At 35.5% G+C, this 22,824-nt stretch overlaps 1 protein-coding gene across 5 annotated transcripts in view; it reads right to left on the bottom strand.

Moving 5' to 3' along the window:
- CCSER1 (coiled-coil serine rich protein 1) overlaps positions 1 to 22,824 on the bottom strand; it is a 684,293-nt gene that overhangs the window by 440,495 nt on the left and 220,974 nt on the right. The gene's annotated exons all lie outside the window — the stretch shown is intronic.

The raw sequence follows: 22,824 nt of genomic DNA, 5'->3' as shown, positions 1-22,824 counted from the left end.
GACTTCCTCTCCCTTGGAGAGACATGCTTGCTGCTGGTACCTGCTACTGGCATAGAAGTAGGGCACACCCCACAGCCTGGCAACTGGATGGCAGCATGTTCCCACTGGAGCTCTGTTTGGGAAGCTCCATCAGCTGGGGACACAGACTTCAGCCAGGTAGATACCACTGCCCCCCTGGCCCAGCCAGCAGAGGTACAGTGCCCTTCCTGCCCATCCTGCCATACCAACTGCAGCTTTATAGGTGTGGGGGTTCTCGTCAGCTCCCAGTTTGAGTTCATTCTCTGAATAAACTCAAATAATATTTCTTCACCCAAGAAAATGGGTTGCCAGTATTTATTTCTTTTAAAAAAAAAAAAAAAAAAAGTGAAATGCAAAATTCTTCAAGTCCTCTCCCTGCCTTGTCAGCACTGTGAATGCACAACCTGAACTATGTTGCTGCTTATTGCATATGTAGGAAATGAACAGTGAAACCCTGTGTGCCATACAGTAAAATGCAAGCACCTACTATATAAAAGCCCTTACACAGCCACTTAAGATATGTGTATTACATGCCTCTAGACACATGACACAATCAAATCTCATGACATGAAAATAAAACTTCTATCAGGCTTCATCTCTGATCAGCCCTGATACTTCTGCATTAAAACTGAGTAAATCTATTTTATCCTAGATTAACCCTCATGTCTTCAGATGTCCTGGCTTATTTCTGAGTTGAGAAATGCATACACCGGTGATCATTATTACCTCTGACAAACATCGTAATTTCAGGAAATGAACCATCAAATTAGAATTTTTTTTTCAGTTTTCCCCCCCCTCAACATTTCCATGCAGCTGATTTAGTGTGAAATGATGCATAATGCTCCAAGAATAAAAGTAATAAGGATCCATTTATATTACATATCAGGAAGGGTAATTTTCTCAAATTTTAACAATGAAAAAGAAAGAAATTGACCATTTACTCAAACACAGACAGAATGACAGATAATACACCAATATAGCCAAGAAAAAAGAGATGATTTACTACGACTGTAGGTGTTTGAACTGTTCATCCTATACAGGGGCCTATTCATATGGAAGAATACAGTGCATGTAAATTTGGCAGTGCACAAGTTTTTTTAGCAACTGTGAACATTTTTTAAAGCTTGATTCAGTGCAAGGAAAGACGTGCAGAGAAGAAAGTAAGAGCTAATCTGTCAAGTCCACACTATATTCATAGCAGCTCTCTTCAGAAGTACCATTTGTAAGCAGTTACAGTACTAGTTTGTGGGGGGAAAAAAAAAAGTTTTCGTAACAAAAAAATAAAAGACAAGTTTCCTCTATATGGGTGAATTCAGCTGAAAATGGAGGCTGGAGACTACACAGGTCCAGTTAAACAAAAGTATCATTCAGCCTCGGAGCTTTGGCTTGAAGGATTCCTTAGGAACATAAGTATTTCACAATCAGTTTGGATGAAGGGTTGTGTATTAATTTTAAACAATTACTTGATCAGTAGCTGATTTGTCTAACTGGATTGAGAAAGAAATTCAATTTAAGACTGATTTGTGACTGTCATGTCTAACCAGGGTCCCCCAATGAGCTGTTTTCAGACAAAAGAGAAAGACTACCCATTTTGGTCTGATGTCAGTTCATAACTTTAACACAGATATTTACTGCAATATTCAGCTAATCTGTAGCTTCTTGCTGTTGTGTTAATCAAGCCTTCTTATTTTTCTGCTTCATGGATCAATAATATCAATAATGTCACAGGGGAGAGATTTTACAGAACATGCATAAAAAATGCTTCTCTTACGTTACCTTGCAATTTCACATTTCAGAAAGTTTGGCAATTTATCTTCAAATAGAAAAAAACCCCCGTAATCTAAACAAGGTAATAAAAAACCTACACAGCAATTTATAACGAGGTATCTACAGTAACACAATTTCTGTAAGAAGCTGACCAGAAGTAAGTTTCCATCAGCAGCAAAATTGCAGAAGCTTCAAAAGGATTTTCCTACCAATGTTTTAAAGACATGTAACTGCTGTGATTATATCCATATTATTAATGTAGTAATTATAGTAAAAATTTATGCAGCTATTTCATCCCAAGGACAGAAGAAAAAAAAAAAAAAAAGTATGGTGATGATCAGCTTCAAGTTTTAAATCACCGGTATTGCAGTACAAAATTGTTGTGTAATTCAGCAATGGGTAAACTGGGTGGGACAAGGCATAGAGACAAAAAACCAAATTGCTTGGGATCAGTTTTGTAGGAATGTTGCAAGAGTCAGAAAAGATCACCACCACACTCCCCAAAAATCCCAACCTCTCATCAGCAGTCTTTCTTTCAAAGTTTACACTATGAAATGGAACACTGAGTTGAATTCTAGGCAATACTCCAACAGGAGAGCTCATTAGCTGATTACTATGGATTCTTTTTTGATTCTTGACCCTTGTTCGCGCTTCTTCTCCAGTATTTTTCCTTACCACAGTTTGAAACCAGGGTCAGATGTTCCCACTTGTAAGGATGTGTTACAGAAAAAAAATCCACAACTGTGACATGCCATTCCCTTTTCTTATATTTTTCCCCGTCATGAGCTAGAGGATTATGAAAAATTGCCAGTAAAGAAAGTGGCTGTTCATAACTGGAAAGAACTGTTGGAAATAAAGCCAAAGCATCCAGGACACCAACCATTAAGCATTTCTCCTAAAGCTCAGCTTTCACTGCATTTCCCTCTTAAATTCAACATCAATGCAAAAGGAGAAGACTCTCAAAGGCTGCAATTAATTCTTATTAGAAATGGAAATCAAGTGTCTAAAAATTCTCTTCTAGAGATCAGTGTTTTACAGGACTTATGGAGTACTGCAAAATACTTCTTTATCTCTGCTTTACATTGCAAAAGACGATCCACCTTCCCACAAGAAATCTGAAAATCAGTTCTTGGAAGGAATTACTAGTCCTGTTTCCAAATTGCTTTGGAATAATTTTTTGTCTTTGATTTCTAGGTTCTTAAAGGTGCCACTGTGGATATTGTAAACTTATCTTCTTTATGAATAAGGAAATGCATGGTAAAGAACCATGTTACTTATCAGTAAGTTTTTTCTTTCAAATACACCCGCCATTATATTAATAAAACTTATCACAATGACCTATAAATCTTCTCCAATTATTGTAGAAATCTGACCAGTCTCCTGGAGTCTACATGACACATTTGGGATATCTTCTGTTAAGTACCAACTTCATCTACCCCAGTTATATAAACTTTATATTAAACATTATATCCTCTACAGTAATTGCCTCAAAGCAACCCAACTCAGATGGCTTTTTGTAACAGCTTGGGACCTGCACAGCAACAACTAACAAAATGGTTTAGGTTTTTGAGCAGTTACAGGGATCTGAATTGAATGCTTGTGATATTACTTTTTGATATGACATGTTGGAACATCTGCAGTTCTGCACAGAAGCAATTTGGTTAACTTGCTCACAGTTGATTTAAAAGAGCTATCACACATGAGAAAGTTAGCTCCTGAAACATGCCATCACAGCTTGTAACCTCATTATTACAAACTTAATCAACCTGTTCCTAGCCTTGCCATTGTTTTTATTAATCTGTTCACATGAGATTAGTTGGTTTACTCTTTATTTACACTGTGGCAAACTCAGAATCATGTCTAATATTGGAAGAACTTCAGGCAATAGTAATTCTACTGAGGTTTAGCTAGACAGATATCCCAAGTACCACTGACATGAAAAAAAACCTCTGCATCCAACCTTGTAAATCTTCCTGGGCTCCTAGTACTAGTCTTTTAGTGCCTGCAGGTGTCAGTGCTTATTCTCCATTTTGACTTATAGGGTAAACCTGACTATTTTCTAGAAGTGGTGGAATGGATTATTGCTAAACCCCTTATTAATTGACTCATACAACAGTCCTAACCTTGGCTGAGTCATTCATCTTCTATGGTCCCAGGCAATGGCTTAGAGAGGGAATCACAATCCTGGAACATTTGGTGTCATTTGATAAAGGTCACCTTGGATTTCTCCAAACTTTTACAGCCCAACAAGTATTTCCTGTTAGTGCCACCAGAGAATGCTCCAATTTCTGTTTGTATAGATTCTGTGGGCTCAAAGAAAAAGAACAAATTGACTACAAAATTTTCAGGCAGTTATATATGCACAAAATGCACACAACTAAGTTTCCTAGTTCTGACTGTGCTTTCTCCCTATAATTCAGTGCTACTGAGCTCTATTACTTGGAAAGAAGCGCTTCAAATAACACAAGAGTACTGGACAGATTTTCTAGATGCATCCTGTAAACTGGCAATAAATTCAGTCCCATAAACGTTAAATTGACTGGAGAAAAGCACTAGAAGGATCTTGCCACAGAACTGTAAAAAGCTTGCCGAAATGATGCCATATCCTATGATGTTCAGTAGGTAAAGCAACAGCACTGCTGAGAGCTACCTTCCATCTTGGAATTTCCTACACAGAGAGCAGGACAGCAGAGACTATGGCAAAGAAAACATCTGCAGTGCCTTTAAAATCCAAATAGTATGCTTCTTTCTGATCACAGCTTTAATATACTAGAATTTTTAGTCTCGATAATGTCTAAGTCAAGCCCAAATTGAGTTCATGTAGCCGTGCCAGTTTTACCAGCTGGCATAAATCAATGAATGCACACACTTACATAACTGAGGAAGGGGCACCTGGAAGACAGAATGATAAAAGCAAACTGAATTCTGACATTACTAGTTGCAGTAATGCTTTTAGTCAAAATACTTCTACATCTCTATTAAAATGTATTAACAGTAGTACGCACATATTTCAGGACAGAGCAGGGGCAGAATGTGAGGTGGAAGGAAAGCTACTGATTTTATTATGAACTTACTCCATATACAGACTTACAATTAACTTTTATATGAAAACATGTGGTTCGGGTATTTCTTCTTGTGAATTTTTCTGGACTTTCTCTTCCAACTGGCCTGAAACTTTTTGTGTAAAGGTCAAACACTTAAGGAAATATATCTTTCTGTCATATGCCAATCATATACATCTTACACATTCCATCACACAGTTGTGGCTTTTCAAAATTGACACATTCACACAGGCACACACTCAGACATATGACGTATAAATGTGATGATTTCACTTCACATAAGTTCTATTAAGGCTCCTTACACAGAAGAATTCAGAATCAGTAGGAACACACCAGTCACTGAGATCAAGCCCCTGCTATACCTGGCAAACCAATTCTGTAATTGAAAACAGCTACAGTAAGCATGGGGTAAAGGATGAATTTTTATGATCACTGGCCTGCGGTGCAATTAACATCTTGTTGTGCTAGGTTCTGTAGTTACTGAATTAGGCTCCATAATTACTGACATGGCATGGTGCATTACCTTAACATTATCTTTCGCATATTGGTTAAGAGACACAGCTCAAAATGTGCTCAGAAAACTCTGTTCCATTATGGATTATAAATACAATCTGTTACCTATCTGTCACCAGTCAAGTGACAGGGTTTTCACAAAAGGAAAAGCAGACAATTAGTTTTATGTAAGCCACATTATGTAATGTGGCTTACCAAAGTCTAGGGCCTAGGATGTAAGCCATATATTTATTTTTCTGTGAAGCACTCTTACCTCAGCTAACATGGTCATGTACACTTGTGAAGCTGGTAAGTGCTTTCAATAGCAATTTTAAGCTTTATATATAACACAATTTATTCAGCACACCTTTCCTTTGTTTTCTACAAACAGGGGTAAAAAGTAGGCTCAAACAATGAATTATCTACTTACCAACTTATTTGTAGAAAATAGAAAAGGTTTACTAGCCACCAGCACAGAGAATATAATTCAGATACAGAAAATTCATGGCACTAAACCTGGCAGAGGAAATAAATTAAACCCAGGAAGGGTCTCACACTTATTACAGAGCTCAATTTTGATTTTAAATGCCATATGGTGCAACAAGTGCTTTTTTGGCAGATCTCTTTGCTAGTTTCCTAAATGGCATCAAGTGCCTTTCTACAATAAAACGAAATTAAACAGCAAGAAGCACAGAGTGAGTTGTATCAACAGTTTGTGGCAAAACGGCACTGGAAAGTTACATGAGAACTGATCTTACAGAGCAGTTTCAGTTCTTCAGCTGCTTATCAAAAAGCAACAAAAATTTGAATTAAGCTGCCTAACACAATTTCTGACTCATGCCTGTATAACAACAAAAAACCTTTAAAAAAACAAGATTAATATCCACCTAAGTTAGAATTCATACTGTTAGACAAACAATACTAATTGAACCAAGTGGCTTAATCATGGTTTACTTTTGTTTTAAAAAAAGCCTTCATGAAAACGATGATATAAAGCCAAATGTTTCACAGTTAGAAATTTATGGTGGTGTATCATTTTATTGCATGTTAAAAGGCTACAGTCATGTTAACATCTCTGTATATCACATCCTGATCTGCTTTTTAATGTCCATCCTCCTCTACCCATTCTATTGAGAACCATGAAAATCAGACTTTTGCTGTCTTTTGGACAATCTTTAACTTTCTTTAGATCAAAAAACTTTATTTCCCTTCTCCTCCACATTTGGGGTCAGCCATAAAAAGTCCAGGACCAGGTAAAGTGCAGCATTTGAAGGGTTATGGGGACTATTTATTTACCCATCTCAACATTCTCTTCTGTGCCTTCACAAAATTTGTGTACCATTACTAAGATATAATGAGGGCAAAAAAACATGGTTTAGTAAAACTGAACAAGAGTAATAACAAGTTTCTCAAGTGTCTGTGGCACATCAAAGGAAAGATAAGAGCTCATATTGCTCAAGTGACTTGAAACTTGGTTCTTCATATTCAAAGCCAATGATTTTTTCCTTTGCTGCGCAGTGGGAAGGGTGATGCTGCCATCAGCCACATGGACAGCATTACACCTAGATTACACAGATCTACTCCAGACAGACTCATCAGAAGCCAATTTCTACTCTTTCCCCCTCCAGCTGCAAAAAGTCGTTCTGCTAAACCTCTGGTAAAGCACCCTGTCTTTCAGCTCTGCCAGCCCAGCTTTATGAACTAAAGAGGTTTCTCCTGATCTACAGTTCCAAAACATACACCATAGCTTTAGACCCCAGTGCTTCAGGAAAACTTTTATAGCTATTGGGGAATACCTCATCCCCCTACCACTTCCAATAGTAACTGAGCCCCTTATAGAGCTGGTAAGCTGTGGGGGGAAATGAGATTGTGATAGCAACGATCATAAGAGAAACAATATTAGAAGAGACGGATACCACAGGCAGTAATGCAATAACCTACTGTGCAGAAGACACTGCACTTACAATTCCTGTGTGATCAACTAAAAAGGTCAGAAAATGTAACGCTAAAATTAAACAGCAATTTTCAGTTGGCATTAGTAAAATTATTGCTTTAGGAAAGTACCTAAGAAACAACCATTCAAAGAAACGATAAAAAATTACAGCTTTGCAAAGCTGGAATCACTCTGTTCCATCTGTCCTGGGGTATGTTGAAAGAGGACACATTCTATATTCCAAGTCTGAAGTATTAACAGCCTGGAAAGCACTATATGGATTTTGGCATTCTTTAGTTTTTAAAAATAAAAAATTTAAAATCAAGAGCGTGAATCATTAAAAAGACAGACCAAGATTGTGGGGGTTTTTCTTATTGTGAAAAAATAGGTCTATGTGACTGAAAATGTTTAAAAATAACAGAAGTTGTTGCATGCCATAGTTATTCTGAAATACTGCCCTAAAAGTCCTCAAATTTCTTCTGTTACCTTTTCTTATATTTCTACAAGTCTTACAGTATTTGCAACACAAACTGTTTATTGCAAAGTAAAATCTACTGAGTTTTAATATTGGTATACAAATAATCTTGTGAATTAAATATAATCTAAAGACATTTCTCTTTAGAATCTCATTTAATTTGAGCTTCAAAACAGTAAATATCCAGATACGATGCAGACACTGAGTACTAAACAGCAGAAAACATCAAGAACAGAATCAAATATGACATTTTGAATTAAGGAAATTTAATAAAAAGAAGCAACAATTTATGTTTGTGAATTAAATTCTCTTCTCTAAATAGCAAGAAAAATGCAAAAATTATTCCAGGCAGCAGTATTCAAATGCATAATTTCTTCTGTTTTCTTTTCTCTTTTTTTTTCTCCCCAAAACCAGCCTAAAGCTAGTAACATAGACAATTTTTGTTCCAGTGCATCTTTTAAAACAGTGGAATATCATATATATTATTTGAAGTGATTCCTGTAATGCATTATAATAGATGCCATTATATGCTATACTCAATTAGAGTACAGAACAGAAAAAGCATTTCACTTCATTATCATTGTTTATTATTTATGGAGAAAGAAAATGAAATTTGGAAGAAACCCATGATCAAACATGCTGAACATCACAAATATATGTAAAAAAGAGTGCAAATAAGAGCAAAATCTTCATTCTACAAGCAGTAACAACATTTATGATGAAAATGGTAAACTCTGGTATAATTTGCATCCTTTTGTTTTGGCATTCTGCAGTAAATGACACTTCTTCAGACATAAACTGCCTTTTAAAAATAAAACAGAAGAGAATTTTAAATGCAAAATTTTTCCATCTCTGCAAAAGCTCATCCTTCATTAGAGATGTTACTAGCTTCAGAAATTATTATTATACCACAGAGTTGCTTGTTTCTGCAGCTTAAGGAGTTCAGTATTTCTTGTTTAGCACTTCGCAGGCTGCCTAATTTCTTTATAAAGGGAGATTAGGCACCAGGCACAGTTGCCTGATCACAAGTATTAATATGAAACAACTTCTATGTAAAAGTAAAAATATAGACTGACTCATTCATTCCTGTACATTAAACATAACGTTATTACTGGTATCCTGGTACATTTCAACAGTTCATATTACCTACTGCTCTCTTTCTTTATGCTGAGATAGCACATCTGCCCAGAAAAATGGATACCAGAAAGATGATTATTATTCATTTTGCTTCCAAATAATTTTGCTAATCTAGAGAAAGCATGTTATAAAATAGTACTGAGAATGACATATAGCGTATGCTACCTAGGAGAGCTAACTAGATGAGAAAAAATGGGCTAAACAAAAGCAAGGGGTTGGGGAAGATAAGAGTCTGTTTCTTCCTTCTTGGATTGACATTAAATAAGCTTTTGAAGCTAGATATTAGAATAGCAATTTAACAGTGAAATATCTTGTTTGTTGAATTTGAACTAACAAAGCCCATTTCTAATATAAACCACTATATAGTCTCACTATATTTCAAAACAGGTGAATTTTAATAATGTAAGCTGATATTTTATTTTTCCTTTCCATTCTCCCTTTTTTTTTTTTTTTTTTTAAGGAAATAAAGATAGAAAAAAGGGCTGGAGATAAGACAGCCACTGGGCCTTCCAAATAATCTGTTTATACTTGCCTAAATTGACCACTTTGGTCACAGACATATTTTTAGTTTAAAAGTGACAAAAAGAAAAATTGAATTCTTTTCCTCATAATGGCTGCACAGTCAACATTTATTTAGTGCTAAATATCAGAAAGAGTTGAAATTAAGAAAAATGTTTAAACGACTTCAGGGTTTGAGCTATTATTATATTAGCATGTAATGTGCGGAACCTCAGATAAAATGTCGTTGTCCTCAAGCCATAAGAGACAGGAAATACCATTTAGTATGAATAGCCTAACTCTCTCACTTTATTTTCTTGATTCCTACCTCCATTACTACAGTTCTTATCTGCTAGTTTTATTCATGGTAGACATCCTAATAATATAGATTATTTGCCTAAATAAAGCAAGGATGATTAGGCAAAGAATTACAGGCAACAAACTAGGGAAATTATAACCCCATTAAACCTTTAATCCATGCAAGTTATCATCAACGTATGTAGTTAAAATACTTCAGGTATTCCTTAGGAAGTATACTTCAGGTATATTAATAAAAAAAAAATTCTTCTACTGAGCTAAGAACGCCTACAGTGTGAAAACTAAAAAGACAATGAAGTTTTAAAATGTGTTTGTTGTCATCATGAAGACAGAAGCAATTCCTGGCACCAAAATTCAACTTTGATGACAAGATTCTAGTTTTCACCTACGTATCATAGAACAGAAAATGGAGCTGGCCTGAAATTCTTTTTTTTCTAAAGGATTATTTTGCTTTCATATGCATGTGATATATACTGGACAACTGACATCCCTGTGAGACTAATTATGATAGAATCCATTCCTCAACATACAAAGGAATATAAAACCAGGATTTTTGTACATGCTTCCTTTTTGTAGCTATAGACTGCCAGGATTTTAGTTAGTTTAAACAACCATTTGCTAGTTTTAGCTGTTTTAAATCAGAATTTTCAGATAACATATGGATACCTCCTATCACCTATCTAGCTGCTTAGAAGTACTTATACTCTCAGGGATGGTAGTAATTCTAAAACTACTAGATGAAAATATCTGACAGGATGGATTTCTATTAATTAAAAAAAAAAAAAAAAAAAGGAAAGAAAAGAAAAGAAGAAAAATAAAAGATTCCAGAGCTTTCCAATCATGCCATCACAAAGTAATACACAATTCACTAGCAAGTATCTCAGTAGAGGCAGTCTGAGGGCTTTCAACAGGACAAGATCAGATTCTGTTGCTTTCCCATCCCTTCTATCCAGTACCATGAAACAACAATTATCATATTCTCAGCAAAATCACAGTAATATGTTCCTTAGCAATTTTGTCATAGTACTTTATATCACATCACTGGAAGTGGGAAATCTGTTTTCATTTTAATGAAATCCACCAAGTAGGTAGTGTTTGCAAATTGCACGGGCCTTCCCTACATTTAGAATATTATAGCCCAAGAAAAAGCTAAAAACTTCAGAATAATGTTATTAGATCACTACTCTCCCTAACTGTTTCAAAGGGTGGATCCAGTTTAACCACTATCAAATGCAAACAGAGGAGGACCTCAAGCTCAGGTAAGACTTCCCAAGGCATAAGCAAGTCTTTCAATTCCACACAGACTTTGGTGGGAAATCAGTCATGCAGTATGATTGCACTCAAGTTGCTCCATACACTGTCCTTCGGAATTTCTTTACTGTTTTATGATGTGACACTGAAAAAACAAAGGTTAACTTAGACATCTAGTGGCCATCTTTTACTGTCACACATTTTACTTCACACTTGTACACAGTGAATGCACAGAACACATCCTCAATAATAACATCTCTGCAGGTCTCTAAGGTTCTATTTTCCAGGCTGTGGTCATTTTTTCAGCTTTTTCAAAAATACAACTTGAAGCACTTTTCCTCTGTGACCTGCCAATGTAAAATGAAGCTCTTCAGATTATCATTTGTAACAACAGATTTCCCAAAGTGAATGAAGTTCAATGTGAAAAGGGAAATTTTTCCTCAAATGCAAATGTTCTTTATATTCTTCTTCCTCAGAATAGCAGATGCAGAAGCAAAATAGCATAAATTATGATTGACCTCAACAGGAATAATTTATGCTCCTGAGCCACTTTATGTGTGTAACAAAGAGGGAGCTGTCTGACTATGAATTTTTACACATCTTTCAGCTAATTTACAGATCCAGTGTAAAATCAAACACTCAAGGACATCATAAATATTTGTGGCATCCTCTAAATACCTTTGAGTTAATAAACCAATGAGTCAATTATGCCAATCTGTAAAAGTATTTCCTTCATCTCTGACAGATACAATCTTCATTGTACTGAAGTGCTTCAGAGCAACATAAGAAAGGTTAGGTCAAGCAACATTTTCATGGTACGAAATATGCATGTTGCAGTGCAATGAGAAGAAAGCTGCATGCTGAGCTTCTGTAAGACATACCAAAGAATTTGTAACCACTGCTGTCAAACACTGGAAAACAGAGTAGTGGCATATATTACTTGTGATCCACCATAATTATCAGAAAGTTACTATCTACAAATAGGTCTCCATCTGTTAATGGTACTAGGTCTTAATTTTTTTTCAACTTTCCACCTTCCAGAAACTAATTTATTTTTAACAATCACTAACATATCCTTCTTAAAAATTACTAATGAGTCACTTTTATGAACAATAAGGGACATCTTGAAAAACAGGGTCAGATCTCACATGGCTTAATTAGCCAAACTTCATTAATTTTCATTTTAAGAGGCTGATTTGCATTACTGGAAAATTTGGACATTTACTTCAAAACACAGCATGATGATACAGATCCATTTTTGATACAGGTATGTCGCCACAAAAAAAACTTGCCCACAGATGGCAAATTGCATTTACTGCCATCTTCTTACACAGAGTCCCATAATCTGCCAATTACGAGAGTTATCTTGAAAGGATCCAAACTCGGCACTAAGTGTTAAGAAAGAGAATTTAAATTCCTGCAGTGAATATGTTCTTCGGTTTTACATTCTCAGCCTCTCCCCAAAGTTTTATTTTTTGAATTATTTATGCTATATTTAATTTACTTCAGAATTTACAAAAGAAATCTGCAATGTTAAGAATACAACAAATAATACTGTATACAATAATTACGAAGAAAATAGATCTCTATTTTCTTTTGCAGTGTCTTCAAAAATTACTTATATTAGGTTAAAACTTTTCAGAAAAATTTTGATTTTAAACCGCCCCATTAAAACCACTGAAGAAATTCCCATGAATGGTTCATATTTTTGTTGACTGCTGCTGGTAGTGTTTCCTTAAAACCTGGAAATTAGTATTATTTCCATCAATGTTACCACTCATGTTTTAGCAAATTCACAGACATCTCCTTACTCCTACACTGGCTGTGTAGCGGAGCAGAATCCATTAGTGTTGCATAAAAAGGAAATAGTTAATTTTAAACAAAATTTTATCAGATGAGAAAAGCAGGGAAGTATCATATAAACAACACCCCAATCACCATACTAGATTAGCAGGGTAATGCAATGACAGTCTGCATTCATTCTGTAGTCACAATATAATTATATAACACACTCGAAAGATCCCACAAAGGGCCACATAACTGAAGCCAAGGTTATTACAAGAAATAGCAGCATGTGGTTCTGGGAATGTAAGGTGAAGCAAGTTAATAACTTCCCATTATCTACCGGTAAAGCTGCTACCTCCGTTTGTAGAAATAAATGACATGAGAAAAAAGCTAAATTAAACAAACGATAATTTGTATCAGGTAGCAACAGAATACAGATGGTGTTCTTAAACTGCACGTATCACAGCAACAGCAAGAATCACTTCCTCCTGTTTGGAAAACACTCATTTAAATGGCTTCTTTAGTGAAAAGCTGTTAAGGTAGAAAGCACTTGAAAACATTAGAGAAACATTATGGTAGGTACTCATACACAGTAGTGGACAAAGAAATCTGTGAGGTGCTAAGCCTCTCTTCCAAAACCTATTAATAAGAACTTGGGAGAACATTTAGAAGTCCTGGACTCAAATCTGTCCTCTGCCTGGTGGAGTCTGACCACCTGTCTCTACTCCTCCTCCTGATTCAACCACAAAGCTCCAGAGCTTTTCAGAAAGCATTGATTGCTCTACTCATTTTCTGACCATTTTAAATGGAAGAGTTCCAACAAAAGGGAATGAAATATCCTCAAAATACTAACTGAAGTCAAAGAGCAATCCTTGGATGTAGGGCTTCACGTTCTCTATGCCAGAAGGACTGAAATGAAGGTTTCCCAAATACAGTTTTCAAGTCGTTGACCCACTGGATGAAGCAGAAGCCTATTACTCATCTTTTCCAAAATTTTCTGTCAGGTCAGTTACGGCTTTCTTTTCCAGAAGAAAACCAGCGTGTACAAGCGGAGAAATATTATGAGACTACCAAAACACTGAGCAAAGAAACTGGTAGAAATGCTTCTATCAAGTTGAAAGATACTGTAATAAGAAACAGAGATGGCAAAACCTGAAACTGCTCCTTTGCATTTTTTCAGTGGCTCTTTGAAAGAACACTGTTAGCATCTTTCTAACATCTAGTTCCACAGGTGAGGAAGTCAGGACAATGCCTATTCTGTGAATCCCAAAGGAGCTAAAAAAAAGGAGCCAGATGCAGAACAAATCAAGTCAAAATTAACTGCCTTTGAGCATGCCTAGAGGCTTAAAGTTGGGCATCACAAATTAAATAAAGATTTTGTGAATAGTGGAAGTGCCCAGGAGTTCTATTTACACTTTTTTAAACTATTCAGGTACCTACATCTCCCTAGTCACTGTCCCAAATGGATTTCTTCCTCTACATTTTTTCTGACCGTTATCATAATAATGTTATTCAGTTCTACGGGTGGTTTGTCAATTCTGTAGAAAAGTCATAGTTATCTTCTAAATTCTGCTGGAATTAATAGAAAACAATGCACTCAAATGCAAGAGATGTTAAACATTCTTTAAACCGTGAAAATATTATCAGTAGATTCACAATAGAGAGTGCAATGTTTTTACTAAATCATTTATCAAGTACTGTGTAAATACCTACAAGCTTCACAGTTCAAAGCCTGAAGAGACTGCAATTCATCTTGTCTCCACTGTCACGTAGGCCAATTTAGAAGACATTCATTCCTTTAGCACTTGGTTGAAAAAATCGTATCTTAGAAGCAGTGTGGCATGAATATATCACAATATACCTATTCAACTAATATAAAATTTTAAATGAGAAATTACATAAATGCATAATGAAATAGCTGCATGTTGGTTGCGTATATGTATGTCAGATTTTAAACTTGTTAAATATAGTATCATATAGACCTTAGCATGGGCTGCATAACACAAAAGCTGAGTAAATACCTAATAAATCTTTAACAAGGAATGAACTGGAGAAAGCAGTGGTGAAATGGAAATGGGCCATGCAAATGACACCAGATGGAGCTAATACAGGTCGTATATTCCCTCCTCCTACCATAAGACTCCAGGTGTGGTAGCTACACAGCTAGCAGCTACTGAACTGAGTCATTTACAGCTATCCCAGTGCCAGAATACAGACACTCCGCTTGCTGTGAACTCTTTTATCTTGATCTTGTCTGCTTGTTTCATACCTTATCTTTGATAAGGCATTCTGTGTGTGACCTGATACAGTATAAGGACAACAAAAATTGTCCTCAAACAAGAATTATAATTCACCATTTACACATGAGATCAGCAGCAGAGATCTTGCATTTGCTTCCCAGGACCATAGAAAAAGTCAAAAAGTCAATTCTTAGATTCAGTAACTTATGTGTTATGCAAAAAAAGGGCTTCCATTTGGTAAACAGCATTACAGGATATTACAGATAGCAGTATTGAGGCAGTCTGTTATCATCACATTAAGAATTTGGAACACTAGAAATCCATGGTAAAGGTTAAGAAAAACACAGAGATTTCTCATTTAAACAAAGAACAACAAGCATTTTCATTCTTCACAACATTCATAAAGATGATGTATACAGAATAAGTCACTGTCTTGTTGAAAGTCTGAGAAATTTGGGTTGAGAATGTAGCACATAACCTTTGCCTTCTAATTTCACTAATGTCTAGAACACTCCATGAGAATAACCAGGCAAACTGAACATTATGTCTGTCTGAAAATTATCACGGATTCAATGTCTTATAGTCTTCTCCCATGGCTTTCACATCACTAAAACTATTAAAAAAAAAAAAAAAAAAAGGTATCTGCAAAAAATCAATAGAGCTCAATATCCTTTTCAACCCAGATTGCTACTGCATGAGTAGTTTCATACTGTCTCTGCTCTAACTTAGTTGCTTTTGTCAAGATTTACTTATCTCTTCATGTGAACTGACTCCTTCTTTCTTAACTTGCCCTAATGCCAGATGACTAGAGAACAGCAAGTAGAAATTAACACAGTTGTGTTACAACCTGTGTTAAAACCCCATCCCGTATACTGTGGAAGTTTTCTGTGATGTTGCTGGGAGCATCTGCCAGGAAAACTGCTGTAGATTTTCTATTCCAAGCTGAATTTCACATGCCAAGCTTTTTGAACCTTAAAGCTGACATCTACTTAATGAGTTGTTGAGTTCCGAAAGAGATTTTTAAAGATGTTCAGAAAATAGTGTGCTTGTAAAAGAGCTGTTTCCAGCATTCAGAAAACCCTTGCATTGGCTAATTCATTCCATCACAAATTTATTCCATATCACTTCTAAGTTAATTGCCAAATACTTCTCCCTCTTATCTTATTCAGGTTTTTGATACCTTTAGGCACCAAGTCCTTGTTCTCAAAGATGAAACAGTATGTCTTCCCCAGCTACCTACTAATAACATGAGGCTTTGAAAATACTACTAAAAAATTAAGTCATAAACAAGTGATATTCTGATTTTAACTTCCATCGTTGATTTCTGTATTCTCCTGGACACACACAAACTATGAAGCTAATATTGATCTGAATAATCTTATTTTATCAATGTTATTCTCTGCCTACTCTTCTGTTTCTATGTTCTTTGTCTCTTGGAAACAGTACCAGAGAACTTCAACTGCTGGCAGCATTTCCTCTCAAACACACAGTATGACACTGTACGCATTATTAGGACTCAAAGATACAGGTTCTTCTTAAAGAACTTACTTGCTAAATGATTTTGGAGAAGTCACTTATTGAGCTTCTCCATATCACTTTACTCACTTAAAAAGTAACAATCAACTATTTAATAGTGTCTAGAGAGCCACAAACTGACCTAATTTATTTCTCAGCTCTATAAAAGGTGTGAGTTTACTAGGGTTGAGTGTGATCCACTTTTGCTACAGGAACTTTTGCACAGAAGGATTGTCTCCTGTCAGGGCTTCAATAAGTAACTTGCTGCTGCCAACAGCACTTAGAGAGGAAAGAGGTGCTGTAGTGTAGCCTGAAATACCTAGAATTCTGCTTTAGTTATCAATCTGTTTACAATACAGAGTTATTAAGCAAATAAGGAAGTAAAATGCAAAGGAAAAATATAGAATAGGAATCATAAAAACCCCAAACTAGATTCCATTCTATCTCCTTAAAAAGTAGCATCACATTCTTATGATTATGGTGGTTTCTTTTTTTTCTGGACTAATGGTGCTTTAGCACTCCATTCTTAAAGCTCTCGCTGCTGGGCTGTAGAGATAATAACAATATTGTCACAATTCAAACCTGTGTTACACAACAAAATGTCAGCTTTACCTTTTAAAATTTTTCCCTCATGCTCGCAGATTTTCATCAGCATTTTTAAATGCATACGGTATGCGGTAAGCCCTTTCAAAAGCAATACCACAATAATCTCTGTGGCTGCAGGTGCTAGTTAAAGCCAAATGTAGACTTGCTGATACAGTGTGCCTAGTCTATGTTCAGACCTATGTTCCACAGTCACACCTTTCAGCAGTTGACAGCAGTATAAGACTACACAATAAAAATGTTTTACTGGTAAAAATGATCACTAGTTGTGAACAAAACTACTCCATAACACCTTGTGATTGGTGTCTTGACATTTCCCAAATCACTACTCTCCCTAAGTCCCAAATAATTCACAAAAATCAATGGCCACTGGCAGAACAATACTTCACGAAGGTGACAGGCAACAGGCAGTGTAATGTTATCCTTTTTAACCTGTGTGGCAGCAGAGATGATATTATTGTTGTATTTTCAGGCATACGTGGCTCTTAATACATAAAAATGTACATGGAACCATACAGGTAAATAAATAATAGTTGTTGAATCAATGAAATTATAGGCTCAGTGCACATATACCACAGAGGAATAAAACAAGGAAGATAAGGCTGAGAGTAGAAAGAATAAGGGCTACTCAAGTAGATGAACACATCACTACTATGTTATACTGTATTCCAGTTCTCCACAGGAAAAAGCCACAATGGGTTTCACATACACATGGAATGTTTGCTTACATATGACAAAAGGTTATCTGCATTTGTTCATGTAACCATATCCTAACATGTAATCTAACATCCATCACAAAGACTAATGACTACTTGAGAGCTCACTTCAGGTAAAGGCTAAGCCCCTGTTCTATGATATTGATAAGCACACCCTTTTTAGACCCTATATTCACAGTAAATAAATTTAACTGTTTGATGTGTTAGAAATACAGACTAGGAGAGGTAGGAATTACTTCTAAGTTTTTTTAGAAAAAGGAGATTCAGCATATAGGAGAACAGTATTGAAACATGAAAATAATAATTTCATAAATAATTGAAGAAAAATTGGTAAGATGAAGGATGGTACAGAGTAAGTTAAAAGATTGACAGTAGCAACCTGAAATTGAATAGCAAAGTACAACTTGCATAGGCATAATCCCCTTATTGCCTCTAAAAATATCAATCACTGATCATATAGGGGAAAAAATAATTTCCGGACTTGAACAGAAGCATACCTGAACTAAGGTCTTGTTACTTCTCATTTATCCAAGGTGAAATAAGTACTAGCACAGTGAATAAGTACTAGCTGATAGCAGCATTTTAAAAAATAGGAGGAGGAAAGATTTGTGCTTCAAAATGCAATCATTGACACAGGTGGGAGGAAGTTTGTATTGTGAAGTCCTTAGTCCTGGAGCTATACAGAAAGGAGAGAGTAACTGAGACTAGTTAAAGATATTCTAAATTAATAGGGAGGCAATCCAAGCCAGGCAACTTCAAGTTAGGACTACATTCACGGAGTGATTGATTTTGGGAAGTAAATACAGAAAAAGAGAAGGCTGCCGAAGCACTTTTTATATGATGGTTTTTCCTGCTTCTTTTATTTACTTTTTGTTTTCCACAAGACACAAGGTTTCTTTGGATTTAATCTCCTATGAAAAGACAACATTATAGGCTTTTAACATCCTTAAGGTCTAAATGTTCCTTCTTAGCAAAAAAGTTTGAAAATTTAATAGATTTTACACTGATGTCAACAGAGACTATGTAGTTCAACAACCAACTGGAAATCTATCAAGGTGATAAATGGATGGCATTACATATAAAAGGACTTGGAAAAATTCTGAACCTAATCCCCAGGTCCTCTGAGAAATTGTACTCTTCTGGTTTTGACATTGTTTATGCTACATAATGCTATAATTATCTATATACATAAAAATATATAATGCTATAATTATATATATATAATTATAAAGCTAATCCCATAAACAGTTCAGTCGTCTGCAAAGTATTAGAGTATCTGCATTGACATAGCCATATGTAATTCAGGTAATTAATCTTGTTGGAGCTCCTCACATACTTGTCAGTCACAGCAATGTTTATAGTATCATGAAGCTTTTCAGTTATCTTCCCAAAACAAGCAAAATCAGAAATGCATCAGAAATCCATCATTTTCCTGTCGGTTTCTAATACTCTAATCAAGGAAACATTATTTTAACATTTCAAATATATTACTGTGTGTAAATTACATGTTGCTGTGTGTAATTCATGATGCTGAAATTAAGTAAGTAAAATAATTTTATATGAGCTGATTAGTTATTCTGCACTTCCAAGATTGGTTTAGATAGTCCAATTCAGATACAAATTCAAAGAACATCAATCCACAGCAGCCATTCAGCCATCAGACTTCAAAAAGTGTGTTCTCCAGTCTTTGCTTTGGGATAGGCTGGAAATGGGATGGAGGAAGACGTCAGTGAGACAGGATGAAAATATAGCATCAGGGAACATTTGCTAACCTACAGAGCTCAAGCTGAAAAAGAAATAATAATTGAGGTTGGGCTACTCGCAGTGTTCAAAAAACTCCACTCTGGTCTCTCTGATTATTTTGTCTTGTAGTTTATCTAAATGAAAGACAGAAAGATGGAAGAGCATTTTGCCCCATGAAATGGTGAGGACTTGGAGGGGGAATCACTTGTGCCAGAACCGCTACAATAAAATTGAAAAGGACTTTTGCTCTCTTTTTTATTTAAAGACACACAAAACATAGGACCTGACCACTTGTGATCTTCACAATTCCCAGAGCACAGGCTGTAAGAAACGACGGGTAAAATTTAGAAGGTGTCTTAAGTAATTAATTTTCATATATAGTACAATTTAAGCCAATTAGATGCTTATCCTAAATCTCATTAGGAGTTAATTGCTTCTAAAATATTAAATGCATAAGCTACTCTGAAACTAGGATTTTTAATTCAAAGTGCTTGAGAAATTATGACCCTTGATGCTGTTACTAGTGACCTCCCTCAGCACTTTCTTCCCTAAGCAGAGTATTGCTAATTATCTTGCCTTCCTCAAGCCCTTCATAGTGTACATTTTACTCCAGAAATAGTCTGAAGCTTTCTCATTATTGAAATAAACTCCTACCTTTTTTGCATATGGCTTCATTACATAAGGAAAAGTGATCTGATCCGCTTTGATTGGAGTAGCAAATCCATTAAAGTTGGTTATAAGTATACATAGCTATAATATTCCTAATAAAAGAGTACTTGAATTAAATTCTTGTGCTTATTTTAAGGAAGAGGTCAGACACTGTGACCTACTGATCCCAGCTAGCTCGGAGAATCTCTGAATTATTTATTATCTGTACTATATGATCAAAATGGATTTTTTCACATGATTTATACTGTTGGCCTTGGCTTATTTTTGCCAAATACAGTAAAAATGAAATTCAACATATCGGGGTTATTGCATGAGCAGTAACAAAATAAAACAAATATATGTAAACTGGAAAAAAAACAGATCAAATGTCATATTTCTGACATTCTAAGGAATGAAATTCTGCTGTATTTTGTAGTCATAACCTATAACATAAAATCTCATCACTATTCAGAAATCTTGTGTATGCACACAGTGGGAGTGAAAGACGGCATAAAGGCTTAATCTATGCGAGAATTTTCTATTTGGTTTTCTTGAACTGGAGAATAAGGATAGCATTAAAAGGATATAGAAAATTGCATCTTAACCCACAAGATCTAACCAAGACTTTTCACTGAAAATTATGTAAGTGTGCATTGACTTATTTACACAACCAAATCCCTATCACGTTTCATAAAATTAAGTACTAATTTCTAGATAAGATGCAGAAATATAAAGAGTGTGTCCTCCTCCTGATATTTAGTTAAAAAGATACACTATGATGAAGAAATGGAAGGGAAATTTGTTCTCACAATTTCCTTCACTTTGACACATATCTATTAAGATATTTCGATTGAATTCAAATACATTCAGTGCTTGTAGCCCTCACTGACAGCTGCAAAAAGCTACAGACTTTTTCAGCGGGAAATACTTTGTTTCTAATAGATCTCATTTGCAATTTTGGCAAATTCCCTTCAAGTCAATGACTCACAATTGTATTTGGTCTCACTCAAGTGCATTGGGAAGTTTATATTCTAGTCTGTACTCAAGGACTGTCTCTCACTTTTTAGATAAAAGAAAGCAAACTGACAAGCACAACAACATAACTATAGCTTTAATTTCTTGCAGTGCAACTAAAGCCTCAAGGGCTTACTCCTCAGCAAAGAGAACTGAAAGCTGCAAATTAATCTGGCTGAAGCTTCCTAATATTACAAGTAGCAAGGGATCATTAAGCTCTCAGCAGCCTAGAGTGATACATGGCTTTTTGTAAACTGTGACAACCAAATATGAATCTAGAAGACCTTATATGATTCTGGGACTGCTGGAGTACAATACTATGACTGCCAGAGTTTCTCCACACAGGTATGTGTCTCACACATGCATAAATTTATGGCAAGGAGATACACGCATGCAACTGCTTCAAAAAGAAGTGTGTTTTCCCTGCAGTACAGTTATGTGCATGAGTAGTTCTACTCCAGCATAACCTAATAACTATCAGTTTAACATTGACCATCAACCTGACCCAACTCTTTTGCTGGAGCAAAAACCAAGATTTATATCGTATCTTTGAGAAGAATTCTGTCGGTGGTGGTGCTGGATTCCACCCCTTCAGAAAATTCAGCATTACAGGAAAGTAACAGTGAAGAAAAGCTGACTTTCTGGTCAGAAAGCAGACATGGATAATACCAATTCTTCTCACGATAGCGTTTATGTGAAAACTAATTTGTCAAAAAAGAATATTCTGATGAGGTAATCAGTCTTCTTTTATTAATATAAAACAATAATTTCCTCTACCCTTGCATTTACAAACATTTACAGAAAAGTTGGTAACATAAGGACTAAAATACCAATGCCATTAAAGTACACTGCTAAAAATAACAATGGGAGTATAAATTTTATTGCTTCATTTACCTTGGTTGATATAAGCACAATCCACACAACTACCTCCCCTCATGAGCCTCCACATTTAGTAAACAAAGAAGAATTACTTTGCAAGCTTATCTTTCAGCAAAGAAAATCAATACTGTTTTGCAATTATTAGACTGATTTAGTCACCTCTATATTGAAATACTATCTCCATTATTTACATAATCCACTACAGCATCGCATTTTCCTCATTTCAAACAGCATACTGCCTATATAAACATCCTACTCTTCCTAGCAATTTCATAAATAGCGGGTAATGTATCATTTCTAGTTTAGGGAAAGCACCATGTTTAATATGGTATGTCAAAATAATCTCTACTCTGCATGCCATTACTACCAAATATTTTTCCCATCTCTTTCACTAGTCAGTCATAATGGGTTTTCTTGCCTGTGTTTCATTTTTGTATTATTATTTTTTGCTTTTTTCTGTGTGGGTAACTTCAATATTCCAAGAGAATTACTCGTTTCCTCCCACCTTTAGAGTGGCACTGAAGTCATATTCATTCTTCTACACTTACTCAACCAAATTTGCTCTTTCTAACGTTCACCTTTTTGTTCAACATCAATCTGTGAACCACTGTGCCCCTCAAAAGCCTTTACATACAGTAAAAAGTAGGGTACTGTATTACTTTATGTTGTTGTAGCCTAATGTATCTTACATCTCGCAATTCTTGTTTCTCTCATATGATCTAGTACAGAT

The sequence above is a fragment of the Strigops habroptila genome, chromosome 7 (genome assembly GCF_004027225.2).
Source record: "Strigops habroptila isolate Jane chromosome 7, bStrHab1.2.pri, whole genome shotgun sequence".
NCBI classification, from domain to species: domain Eukaryota; kingdom Metazoa; phylum Chordata; class Aves; order Psittaciformes; family Psittacidae; genus Strigops; species Strigops habroptila.
Note: the sequence above shows the minus strand (reverse complement) of the source record. Positions and strands in the feature narration are given on the sequence as shown.